Source organism: Peromyscus maniculatus, chromosome 3 (genome assembly GCF_049852395.1).
Source record: "Peromyscus maniculatus bairdii isolate BWxNUB_F1_BW_parent chromosome 3, HU_Pman_BW_mat_3.1, whole genome shotgun sequence".
Lineage (NCBI taxonomy): Eukaryota > Metazoa > Chordata > Mammalia > Rodentia > Cricetidae > Peromyscus > Peromyscus maniculatus.
In genome coordinates, this window is record NC_134854.1 from 115,477,848 (window position 1) to 115,490,463 (window position 12,616).

The window sequence follows — 12,616 nt, forward strand, 5'->3', positions numbered from 1 at the left end:
GTATATACCCAAGAATGGTATACCTGGATCTTGTGATAGATCTGTTTTAAGCTGATTTTTTTGGTTTTATAACCTGACAAGGCAGCTGAGGATTGTATTTGTGTAGAATCTCAAAGGATCACATAGTGGTCCCAGTTTCCTTTTGTGGAAGACAAAAGTTTTGAAATCAAGTAATGAAGGGTGTATTACAGAGCAAAATATGTCTATTGGCAGTGGGTAAACTAATTTCCTAATTAAGTTCCTATTGTCCACTTTACCAAAGAGGAAATGATATACACATTGAAATTATTACAGTGCCAGTCATGACTTAAGACACAGTATGTTCACAGACATAGAGCTGATAATGTCCTGATAAAGATGAATTAAATTCCCAAAATAGTTGTGAAATAATTTGATGGTTAAAAACATCTAAGTGTAAGGGTTCCTGGCACTGATAAAGTGAATATTTGCATAGTTAAATGCACTGCACTGAGTCATTTTAATCAGCTAATTGTTCGTTTTTATAGCCATGACTTACAAGGTGAGTGTGTCAGCATTCTGCTAGTCACTCACAAGCTCAGAATTTGTAAGTCATCCTAGGTGTGCTCTGAGTCAATCAAACTTCAGATAGGAAAATCTGAATAAACTGAACAAATATAGCAAGAGCTTCACAAAACACATTGTTGAGGCCTTAAAACAACAAACTATAAGAATGTTTGATTTTTATAAACATTAAAACTACACATGCATCTCTCGGAGTGTACAGCATGCGACATGGGATTTGGAATCAGAAGCACTGAATTTTGAGTCTTTGAACTTAATGTAACCCTGATTTCATGATCTACATAATTTGTGATGTGTATATGTGTGTGTGGGGGGGGGGTACATGGGTGAATATATGTATGCCTATTCATATGGAGGGCAGATGGCTATCTCAGATGCTCCTCAGGAGTCCCTGCCTGGCTTGTTGAGATGGGTCCTTCATGGCCTAGAACTCATTGAGCAAGGTAGGCACTTTGTCAGGGAGCCCCAAGGATCCATTTGTTTCTACTTCCTTAGTATCAGGTTTACCAGTTCCTGGATGAGGATTGGACTCAGGTCCTCAGGCTTGAGTGCGAGCACTTAACAGACTGACCTATCTCCACAGCCAGCATCCATAACTTAGAAGACAATAAAAGTATGTTAGAGAGTTGTGTTCAAGTGCCCGAGATTTAACCATCTCAAGCCTTGCTGGATTCAAGCATGTGGTGTGGGCTCGGGGTCTATATGTGACGACAGACAGATCCTCTTGTGCTGTGGGATGGTCTGTATGTCAAATTGCTCTGATTGGTCAATAAATAAAACACTGGCTGGCGGCAGCTGGAGGCAGATGGCGGGATGGCCGGGAGCCGGGTGCGGATACCTCACTCGCAGCGGTTTTTTACTGGTCTCGGGGCTAAGCTAGGGAGCTGAGACCGGACTAGCTGCTCCCCTTTTCGGGAATGGACTGGTTATATGGAACTTTGCAGGCGGGTTTAGGTACCCGCCAGCCGGGGAACAGGCTGAGGGCAGGAGCCGCCCAGACCTTTGGAATTTGACCCACGTGGGCGCCAGATATTGGGGAAAATTATAAAGGCCACTCCACGTAGTTAAAAGGAAGATTTATTTAGTGGATGACTTACAAATGAAAGAATGGATAGGTCGCGGGGGTCTGGGGAAGGCGTCTAGCAATCCAGCGGTGTTCTCTCGAGCTCTGCACAATCAATCTCCACCATCCAGGGTCCAGGCGCAGAGAGCGCGCCCCGAGCGAGCGCTTGCCCATCCAGCTCTCAGGTTTCCAGCACCTCCCCTCGCCCCGCCTCATAGGCGTGACAGTTGCCAGAGTCTCAATGGGGGTTGGAGCTTCCAGATCCAAGCTGGAATGGCTACCCACTACATCTCCCCTTTTTTGTCTAAATAAGAAGGTTCTAAACTAATACAAGACTATATACAAAGGAATGGTTATCAAATATTGTCCAGAAATAATGAGGGATAATGACCTAGATAAGATGTAACTACAACCAATGCAAACAATATCAAGCAAGAAACACATTCTAAAATCCAGAGAAGTATAGAGCATAGGTAAACGGCATGTTATAAAGATCATTCAAAGGTGTCCTATCCTAAAGAACCTGAATCTAATACTTAATATGTTCTATCTAAGATATTATATATACTAAGTTGTAACTATAACTGCTAGTCTTCAATCCCATCAAAGACCTGAGAAGGAACATAATGGTACTTGAGAAATGGTAGACGGATGCAAGCAACTTCGGGAGTCTTGCAAGAGTAGACCAAGACAGCTGGCAGCCTGGACAGTCACCTAATGTTTCTCAGCATTGTTGGTGCATTCAAATTGGCTACAGGCCTAGAGTATCTGACAGACCATTTTCAGAAGCAGGATTTCTGAAAGACCATCTTACCCTGTCTTGGCAGAGTACAGTGGTCGCTTTCCTTGTGTCCCGCTTGTCCAGAAAGGACAGCATTGCATTTGTACTGTCAGCCATCAAGGCAAGGGCAGTTCTTTGCCCCGTAGGCCATTTTGTGCCAAAAAGACAAACTTCCAAATAGAAATGTCTTAGAAGCCCAACATTCTCTCGGGATCAATTGGTGCAGCCAGGAGCAATTGTGCCTCACGTCAACAGAATTCTAAGTTATTTAAATGCCATATTCTCTAGGTCTATGAAGTGTTTGAAGATTACCTGTCCATCTGACCTATGTATCTGTAAATCTGGATAACCTAACTAACGTAACTATAGAGATGACAGGCATAGGCGACCATAAATCTATAAATCTTATCTACCGAAATAACCTAAGGACTAAGGCTTCACGTAAATAAGGTAAACAGTCTATAAGCAAATGTATGGTGAAGAACGATGACTTCAAAATTGTGACAATACACAAGATATTTATAACAGAGGTAGGAATATATAGTGCGATATGCAATATGACAATAATCTTAAATATATATCAATATACCAAATATCCTAACAGAAGTAGAACATATATAAAGTATGACAGATATAAATTTACATTTGTATCAATATAAAAATGTTACAAATAAGAGTAGAAATATATGTACATTATAACAAATACCCACTACACTCTTGATTTACCATGGGATTACACCCTCTAGTAAGGCCATCAGAAGCTGAACATTCCGTGTGGTCAAAATGCATTTGCTACTTCTAAATGACTGAACATCATTGATGAGTCTGGGGTACCTTAAATAAGCTGTGTCCTGGCTGCTTCTATTTGCCAATATCACCTAATGCAAAACCCATTTTATAATAAAGTATTAAATAGCTTATTTACATGTAGATGGGCATCTTTCAGAAATTATGGGACACAAAAAACACAAAACACAATATGCAAAAATCTCCGTTATGTCATGAGGCTGCCTGGCAGTTGTGACTCACTGTCCTTGACCAAATTCACAGAAAAGAGCTACAGTCCAGGAAGTGATCGAAATGAGTAACTCAAAGTGAGGCTTTTCTTGAATGAGTGAAGCTTTGACACCGTCATGAAGCTGAAAGGAGTCAGTCAGACCATGCTATGTTGGGAGCCCTTTGTGCAGCTCTGGAACACAAGGCTGTCTGCATGACACAGAAAATGAATTATTTCTAACAGATTGATATGGATGCCATGATATGGATGATTCTCCTGCCTATCATGTTTAAGAGGAATGGTCGCGCGGCAGAAAGCTGGTTAGGAACAAGGCAGTGTTAGATACTTGAAGTTTGACTTTTCATGACTCATAGCCTGAATGAAACAGTTTTAATACTCAATATTTTCTTAGGTTATTCTCATTGTTATCACTTATTAAATACTCACTCTGTGCACTTGAGAATCTATAGAACTCATGGATAATACAATTCTGACTTTTACAATTTACTTAGAGAAAAGGTATGATGCATTCTTTAAAGAGTCATTGAAAAGGAGAACTATTTGTCACTAACTGTTGTATTGGAAAGCAGGTAGGTTTGCCCAGTGTTCTCTCTGGGTCTCCTCTTTGGGACCCAATTATTTTTTAATTAGCTTACTATATTCATATCATTTTCCCCTCTCTTTCTCCTCCTTTCACCTTTCACATCTTCCCATGACCCCTCCATTCCTCCACAAATCCACAGCCTCATATTCTTTAGTTATTATCATGACATACATGTGAATATATTCACACACATATTCAGAAGTACAACTGATGAGCTCATCTAGTATTGCTCATATATATGTGCTTAGGGCTGACCACCTGGGATTGGATATTCTTCAGGGGGCTCTTCCCTGGAGAAGACATTCCCCTACTCTCAGCGCCTATGAATTGCCCGTAGGTCCTCTAAAGGTAGGGTTCTGTGAGATTCCCCCATCTGTGTTTGCTTATCAGCTGGTGCTGTCATTGTTCAGGTCTTGTTTAGGTGACCATGTTGCTAAGATTTCTCAGATGCAGCCTCCCTGTGTTATGTAGAAGACCCCGTCTTCTACATGCCCTGCTCTCCTGGCTCCTACAGCCAATCCTTCTGCTTGCTCTTCTGAGATGTTCTTTGAGGCTTAAGTGCAGAGATTCTGTTGTAAATCTGTCAAATGGAGTTGGGTAACCCGTGGTCAGCTCTTCTCTGGATTTTGACCGGTTGTGTCTTCCTGTAACAGTTTCTGCCTGCTATGCTAATCTCTAGGTTTAAATATTTAGAATGGAATTTTAAATTATAGTGGTTTAGGGAGTGGCAGTAGTGGCTGTCCTCTAGGGTTCATACCTCTCCAGCCATGGGTAGTGGCTAGATTTACAGTACCAGGAATGAGAATTCTATCCTACTGAGCAGTCCTGACATCCAGTTAGGATAATTGGATAATATATCCAATTATATAACTAGAGACTTTCCAATGAGGTAGACCCTAGGATAGAAGGACCACTAACTCACCTTTTGGGATATCTTGCCATTCTGGTCATTGGGGTTTGTGGGTGTCACAGCTGGGTGAGACATTTCTCCCTTGGCAGCTTATATAGCTCCTTCTGGTACTGTAAGAGCTAATCCTCAGAGTAGAGGCTTCTGGTCAGTTCCCGCTCCAAGTCCTCCACCCAACATGTGTGATGTCTTCAGCAATAATGTCTTCAATTTCTGGAAGGCAACTGAGGACAATGACAATAGAGGGAGCTGTGGTTTGGATGAGATAAAAAATTGAGCCACTTTCCTGAATTTCAAACGGGGTTGAATCGCTTCTCGGCATTTTTGCTAAAATCAAATGTAGTATCTGTTTTTATCAGTTTAATATTAAATGGGGTTGAGTCTTTGATTTGAGTGAGCAGAAAATAAAGTGGCAACATCATGATTCCAAAGTGGTTTAGGAAGTCCTTGATCACGGTAGCAATGATTAATATCATTTGCTAAGCACCTTTTGAGAGCCAAGTCCATTGCCAAGTATTTTGCATGTAATCCACACAATAAGCATCTCTGCGTTGCCTTGGTGACCAATAAGGTTCAGAAATGCTTAGCAACTTGTACAAAACAAAGGCAGCAAGGGCCAATTCGAGCTCACAGGTGAGCAGGGTGGTACACTCCCTCCCGTATCCCCAGTTATTCGGAAGGCAGGAGGGGCAGGAGAATTTTCTTGAGCCCCATGAGTTCAAGATGAGTAGGGTCAACATAGCAAGGCCTACCTAGCTCCAGTTAGCTGACACAAGCAATCGAGCAAATAAGCAATAAAACAGACCCCGGATCTGATATGATCCCTGTTAAAGTAAATTCCAGTGTAAACAAGGCCTGAAGCCTCTCTCTCTCGGCAGACAAAGCTCAAACTTGCTGCTGTTTTTGTTGATGGCTCTGTAGTTTCTGCTGGATTCAACCTAGAGCCTTGAACGTGCTAAGCATGAACTCTACCATGGAGCTACACTCTTGGCCACAACCTTGATTACTTATGCAAAGTGATCTGTTCCTTATAAATGCTTATAGTATAAGCAAACCAGGAAGAGAACTTAGGCTCAATGAATCAGAAGCAACAAACAAACTCACAATTATGTAACTAGGGACTTTCCAATGAGGTAGACCAATTACAACAGCTATATGGCCATAACCAAAGATTTTCTCTGTTTTACTTCTGTGTTTGTCCTGCAAAATCCTCAGTTTACATTCCCTTCTAGGGACTTCCGCGCCGCTTCTAGTTTGGAGCTATCCAATCCATGATGAATCACTGATCAAATTATCTTTACCGGGTCTCACTTTATCTCTTTACCATTCTTGACTCACCCAAGAATATGAACTACCATAGGGTGGATATGTCTGCTCTTTTTGGATGTTTTTCCTGTTATCTGTTTCTCAATAGATCTGTATATAGTACTAGAACCCTTAAGTTCCCTGACTTATTAATTATTAATAATTATTAATTGATCACAGACCTCTTCTCAACATCATTCTAAGGCAGCCAGTCTCAACCATAATTAACAACATATCTGTTTGACATGTCTGTCACAACATCTTGTTTATGACTCTAGATACCCTATTTTAGCACATAGATACCCTATTTTAATTACTTGCTTCTGTTTGGTTTCCTATGATATATTTCCATGATATCTGAGACTTCAATGAGAAGACCATCCGTCATCCTAAGTTCATCATCCTGCATACAGCATACTACTCGACACAATAAACTCGAGTGAGAAGTTTGTTGAGTTGAACAGAGCTATGTATTTTGATTTAAAACCTATTTGACTCCCAAATGCCACCACAGATTATTGCTTGATAATGAAAATAGCTAATATTTATTGAGCAGTGACTCTGGGCCATGTGCTAAGCTAGGGAGTTCACTTACACTGATTCCACCGAAATAATAATTTCATGAGCTAAAGATGTCCCCAGTTACAGTGTTAATGCTGAAATCCAGAAACAGCACAGGTTATTTGTATAAGGTCATGGGACCCAACCCAACCATTCCGACCCATAAAACTACACTTTGAACCACTACATTGGCTGTTCACAAAAACTTCACATGAGGGCCTGGCAAGACGACTCTGTGGGTGAAAGAGCCTTGGAGCCAGACGACCTTAGTTTGGTTCCCGGAAGGAGAAATGTAATCCAAAATTGTCCCCCGACCTCCATATTCATGCTGAGGAATATATATGCCCCCCACCCATAATAATAAATAGATAAAGGAGGTTCATAAAATATGCTTATAATCTCATACTACACCTACACTAATATTACTGTACCACTTCCCAATATAGACATTTAAGAACTATGCCAGGTGATGTTTGAATTTTATTTCAAAACATTTTTTCAGGTAATCATTAAGTATATATCATTGTTCTTCTTTGACATACACACACACACACGCGCGCGCACGCACGCACGCACGCACACACGCACACATGCACACACACACACACACACACACACACACACACACACACACACACGTGCACCCTGGCACACACACAAATGAGAACAGCATTAGTGTCCTAGACAAATCCTCTATTTTCCAGTTCATACCATCACAGCTGCTTCAGACTCTATCCTGTGTGTCAGCGAGGTACAGGGATGATTAACACTGTCCCCTAACAGTACTCAGATCCTAATGGATACATGCTCCCGTGATCACAATGGGACTGCCATCTAGGGAATCAAGTGATGCCTGCCTGTGTGAATGAGATTTGCCCAAGAGAATCTTGCACGGTGAAAGAATCATCCAGGGAGGAGATGAAAAAGGAAATATCACAGAAGAAACACGGGAAAGATGATGCTTTTGAGTATAAATCCAGGCCTTAAGAGACGTGACTGCCAATTTTAAAGTCCTCAGAATATATCTTCTCTCTCTCTCTCTCTCTCTCTCTCTCTCTCTCTCTCTCTCTCTCTCATGCACGTGCCTCAGATCCTTCCAAATAGAACACCAGCAAGTCTGGGAACATCCAAGTTCCAGGCACTAAGCCGACCATTGTAAATATCTTTCCATGCCAACACATGGAAATATTCTTCTATTTATTTATTGTTTTTATGCTGTGATTGATCATGGACGTTGAAGGAAATCATGAGGTTCTGAGGATTTCAGCACACCTTTTAGATACCCTGAGGGTCTGCCCTCTGAAATCAATGAAATGCCTCATGAGCATATTCTGTCAGAAATGAGACCTTCAAAAACAGGCATATAATTTCCTCCAATTTCCTATGGAAGGCCTTATTCAGATGTCCTCAAATGACAGATGGTCTAATAATTTGCAAAAACGTGCTCCTTACACTCTGAGGTCAGTCATGTTTTACTTAAAAGTTTATACTCACACAAGTGCCATCTGGAGCCCACATCCTCCGTCTTAAGCTTCAAATAAATCCTGATTTACCTCAGAAATATTTGCCAAGAGTCTGCCTGCTGGAGAAGTGGCTAATTTCTCTCTCCTCTCTGAGCATGTCTGTGTAGTATAGGAAATATAGTAGACATGTAATAAATGTTTGCCCCCTGAGATGTCTCAGGATGCTACAAAAAGTACTGATTGGGAGACAAAGGCTGGGCAACCCAAGCTGCAGGTTTTCTGAGGAGAGAGGGAGGAGTGAATCTGACAAGAAACAGTTTTTTCTTTTTCTTTCTTCTTTCTTTCTTTCTTTCTTTCTTTCTTTCTTTCTTTCTTTCTTTCTTTCTTTCTTTCTTTCTTTCTTTCTTTCTTTCTTTCTTCCTTCCCTCCTTCCTTCCCCTCCTCTCCCTCCCCCTTCCCCTCTCCCTCCCCCTCCTTCTCTCCCTGCCCCTCCCCCTCTCCCTCCCCCTCTCCCTCCCCCTCTCCCTCTCTGGCTGGAACATCCTAATCCACATGAAAGTTTCCCATTTGGCATTGGCATTCTGAATCAATACCACAGCAGTTTCTTCACCAAACACTTCCTGGCTCATGGAATTTGTCAGTCTGTGATACACTGTGATGGGATGATGTATCTGTATAGAAAAACCAAAACCCAAAGAGACAAGTGGGGCTCAAGACACTGCTTAGCGGGTACCACACTTGCCATGCAAACATAAGGAACTAAGTTCAGATCCCCAGAATCCATGTAAAGCTGGACCTAGCAACATATATCTGCAATCCCAGAACACTCAGGTGAGAACACCCCCACTCAAAGCCTATGGACCAGCTAGGCAATGACACTCTGTCTCAAACAAGGTGAAAGATGAGGACCCACATCTGTTGTTGTCCTCTGATCTCCCTTTGTATCTTATGGCATGTCTCCACATTCACACACATGAACATGAACACACACACACACACACACACACACACACACACACACACATACACACACACACACAGGAGCAGGGAGAGAATGGATGCTTGAAGAGGAATGTTTAGACCTTGAAGGGCTCATGTAACAATTTGTTCTTTATGAAGCCTGAGCCATACTTTTGGTGGGCTTGACCCCACAGCCTGGTGGTGTGTTTGTGGCTACCACCTTGCACATAAGGCCCTTCATGCGTGTGCTTTCTCTCTGGGTCAAAATGATTTCTCTAATAACTCCCTCCAAGGTGTTACCAAGTTCTGGATCTAACATATTCAGGAAAATACTTTAAGTCTTTCAGCCAGAGTAAAGAAATGAAGCAAATGTAGCTGCCTTGTGTTGAGTGTGTGTGTGTGTGTGTGTGTGTGTGTGTGTGTGTGTGTGTGTACATAAGTGTGAGTGTGCCTTCATGTGAGTGTACTTGTGCACACATACACACATATACCTGCTGCTAGCCAATGGATCCATAGATGCTCTGAGCAATGGGATGCTTGCCAGGACTGGAAGTGGACCACTCCTATACTTCATATTGAGTTCCCTTAAAAGCAGGAAGTACCCCTTCCTCTATAAAGAGGAATGTCAACACTGGCTGGACTTTTTTTTGAGTTTGATTCATAGTCTTTGAAGTCAATTCCTGGTAGAAGGTGAGTCCTACACATGGCTTTCCTTTCCAGAACCAGGGAAATGAGTAACTCCTAAGTATTGGGCCAGGAGGAACACCTAGAAGTTTAGCAGGTCTTTCATGTTCTGGAAGGAAGAGTTATAAATATGACATTAAGTCATCCAGAGTTCTGTTGTGTAGCAATACCATTTCTACCACCTTAAATTAAAAATAAAATCTATTCTATCTATCTCAAAAAATGAAATTATAACAATGGTAATTAAACTCTAAAGAATGCATTTTCTTTCTAAAATATTAGAACCACTTTTTTGCATGTTTAATTTCTAGATATTTTCAAAATCATTTTATACAGGGGCCACTTAATAATTCATAGAATCTTATGAGAGACAGTCAATACAGTCAACCTGGAACATACACTGGTACTGCTAATAGGGAAGGACCCACCAGAAAGACCCAACTTTGAGTCTTGGCTTTCCCTGAAGAAAGGGGCATCTGAGCAATATGTAAATGAATGTGATACAGCACCTACTGAGAGCCTGCTTCATAGCGGGATATTTGTTAAGTCCCTTACAAATGTTAATTTTAAGTCCTCCTTACAAACCCCAGGCAGCTGCTCCCCCCCTCCCCCCCTTATAGAGCAGGATCAAGCGGGAAGCTGAGTTCAGAAAGCCAGGACAGGAACTGAATCTGGCCCACGTTTATCTCCACCTCTGTATCAATGCCATCTCCAGACAGTGGAAACTGGTCCCCTAAAGGCTTGGGTCTTCCTACTCTTAGGCTCCAGGCTCACTACCAACAATCACCCCTCCTCATCCTTCACATCTCCCCTTAAATGCTTCGAGACTAGTGCCTGACACATCATCTCTTGAAAAGGTACACTCCATAATCAGAGTGGAGATGGGTTATTTTCACAGCTCAGTTCTATGTTTGCCATCCTGTCCTCGGCTGAGGCTCTATGAGGCCCTGCATCTATCTGCCTCACTTGTGAGCTCGGTACCATCCTCACCCTTTTAACCAACGATATGCTGGCTTCTATCGTCACTTCATTTCTAAGCCTGTGCTGTTCAACATGACAAAGGCGAAGGATGAGGGACAAGAGTGGCTGTTCAACTACAGTATGAGACTTACTTGGAAAAAGGAGGACTCTGGAAGATTCTTCCATCTTGTTGCTTTTGGACCAGAAGCTTTAGTCTACCCAAGTCTACCCAAAGCCACGTTTGCCAAGCAAATGTGCAGACTGTTGTGAAAGGGATGCTCCTGCCTTCCAATTGCGACAACACAAAACTCCAAGCTCAGGGGACTACTACCAAATAAAAAATGTGTGCAGGAATGGGATAAGTGGTTATTATTATTATTATTATTATTATTATTATTATTATTATTATTACTATTACTATTGTTGTTACTGTGATAATATCTCATTATTGGCCCTGAACTCATAATCCTCTTGCCTCAGCCTTCTGAGTTCTGGGATTCCAGATGCATACTTCTGAATATCCTTGGCTGGGATAAGTGACTGCTAACGTGTGTGTTGTTCTAAGGTATACCAATTACACACACTTCCTTTAGAAAGGGTAATATCCCTTCAGATTCCACAGTTAAAGGAAACGCTGCCACAAGCCTTGCCTGGGAATTTCACAAGGCATATTAGCCCATTAGAGAAGCCAAAGGTCATGGAAGGGAGGGCTTGGGGAGGAGTGTGTAGCACATGTAGCACAAGTTTATTTTTCATGGTTAGCTATAGAATGCTGTCTTAGATTAGGTTGCACCAAGAACAAATCTCAAGATAAGGATTTCATGTAAGCAGTTTTATTTAGAAGGTGAATGTGTAAGAAGTTTTAGCAGGGGAGACAGGAAGCTTGGCTGGAAATAGAAACCAACTCAAGGTGCATTAAGGAGCTGATTTAAATTTTTGGACAACCAGTACTTGGGACTGTGTTGAGGAACGTGCTTCACAGATGTTTTGTCTAAGGAGCAAGTAGCTGGTGACTTATTCACTAAAGCTCAGCAGCCATAGTAAATGGGTAGCCATAGCAAAAAGGAACCAACTCTATGGTCTCTCCATTTTACCTAGCTCCCAATGATGATGGTCACAGCAGGTGCTTGCCATGTGCCTTTGAGTCATTGTGCAGGAGCACTGACAGTGTTGATGGGAGAGTAACAATAACGTGTGAGGCATGCTGTTCTCCTCACCTGTCTCCGTTTCAGACAGGAATCACAGTAAGGCCCGGGAGAAGCAGTTTTTGAGAAACAAAAACTGGAGAACAGAATGCTCAATGCATCGGAGCAGTCTTATGAATTCTAAAAGGCTCTGATTTAGCTTGACACACAGAGACAACATTATTCTAAAGCTGGTAGACCTCCAAAAGGGATTCCCACAAATGCCACCAAATACCAGGCACATAAATTTCAGACTCAGCAGAAATAGCCTTGGAAAACCATAACGTGTAGGGTGCTGCCACAGGAAAGAGGCTTCAAAACTCCAAATGCAGTCAGGTTCTAACTTTGCCTATCTGTGAAACAGCAGACATCTCTCCGCAGCCACGGGCAGAGGATAGTATCCTAACTGAGCCCTGGGGATGATGAGCACAGGGTGTTACTTAGAAAGCATAGGCATAGGCTCTGAGGCCGCTTTCTTAGCAAAACTGCATTCTGCTCTCAAGTCTAGGAATATCAGCCCTGCAGAGAAAAACAACCGTGGAGAGTGGTAAGCATAGCAAAGACCTTAAAAAGGATAACAAGGAGGGAGGAGCCACGGGAGGAT

At 42.1% G+C, this 12,616-nt stretch overlaps 1 long non-coding RNA gene and 1 other non-coding gene across 13 annotated transcripts in view; both read left to right on the forward strand.

Annotated features, from left to right (window-relative positions):
* The window catches only part of LOC107399835 (uncharacterized), a 356,785-nt gene that overhangs the window by 258,860 nt on the left and 85,309 nt on the right, over positions 1-12,616 (forward strand). The window lies entirely within an intron of this gene.
* Positions 5,203-5,387, forward strand: LOC121828454 (U2 spliceosomal RNA). Its single transcript, XR_006070920.1, has one exon. It is a non-coding gene; the product is annotated as a U2 spliceosomal RNA (small nuclear RNA).